Source organism: Echinops telfairi, unplaced genomic scaffold (assembly GCF_000313985.2).
Source record: "Echinops telfairi isolate 266 unplaced genomic scaffold, ASM31398v2 ScPeMD7_3;HRSCAF=10, whole genome shotgun sequence".
NCBI lineage: Eukaryota > Metazoa > Chordata > Mammalia > Afrosoricida > Tenrecidae > Echinops > Echinops telfairi.
Window position 1 is genome coordinate 32453195 of NW_022103899.1, and position 1028 is coordinate 32454222.

Sequence of the window (1028 nt, forward strand, 5' to 3'; positions counted from 1 at the left end):
CTGTTACGCAAAAACCGCGATAGAGTGAAGCCGCGGAAGTCGAAGCGCGAAGTGGCAAGGGTTCACTGTATTGAGAAAAGATCCCAGCCCAGTCCAGATCAAGTCCATAAGTCTGATATTAGCCCATATGTCCAATATCAATCTATAGAGTCCTCTTCAGACTCATGAAACACATGCAATGATGCCAAATGCTGGAAGACCACAGGCCAGTGGGTGGATAGTCTTGTGGATCCAGGGCCAGTGGAAACATCTCAGTGCTGGTGTGGGTCTCAACGTGGTTCCTTCAGGTCCAGGGCTCTCACTGCCATCAGCATAGATCCATGTGTCTTGTCAGTAGAGAGTCTCTCAGAGTGTGAGTGAGTGTCCCACCTCCAGTGAGCTATTTATCTCCTAAGCGCCTCCAAATGAGGTCACCAAGGTATGACCTGATTGACAGGCTAGACTCCACCTCTTCACTCTTAATCTTCTCAAATTGACAACAGATTATGTAACTACCATAGTTGACCAGGTAGCTGTCATCCAAATTTCCTGGCATACACAAGTTACACCAAGTAGAATTATATAATTACTGCTACAAATTTCCAGCAGATGGCAGTAAAGAATATTGCTCTATCAAAATCAGTGTATTATGACAACTTTTTGACTGCTTGAAGTAAAATGTCTTAAGGAAGGAGGAACAGCCTTGGGCTAAGATATTAAGCTTCTGTCTAATTTATATTGTACAGATTTTCTCAGTTTTATGGTATTTCTTAACTTAGTTTGTGCTGTGTTTTGTCATTATGAGTCTTCATTTAGTGCTGTTCATCATGGGGTGACCAACTTGCCCCAATCTGCTCAAGACTGTCTCCATAGAAGCTTTGAAAATCCCGCCTTCCCTTGAAGATAAACAAGCGGCCATCCAGCTGAGAAGCAACAAAGCCCACAAGGAAGAAGCACACCAGCCTGTGTGATCATGAGGTGTTGATGGGATCAGGTATCAGGCATTAAAACCCAGAACAAACAATCACATCTATGTGAATGAGGGGGAG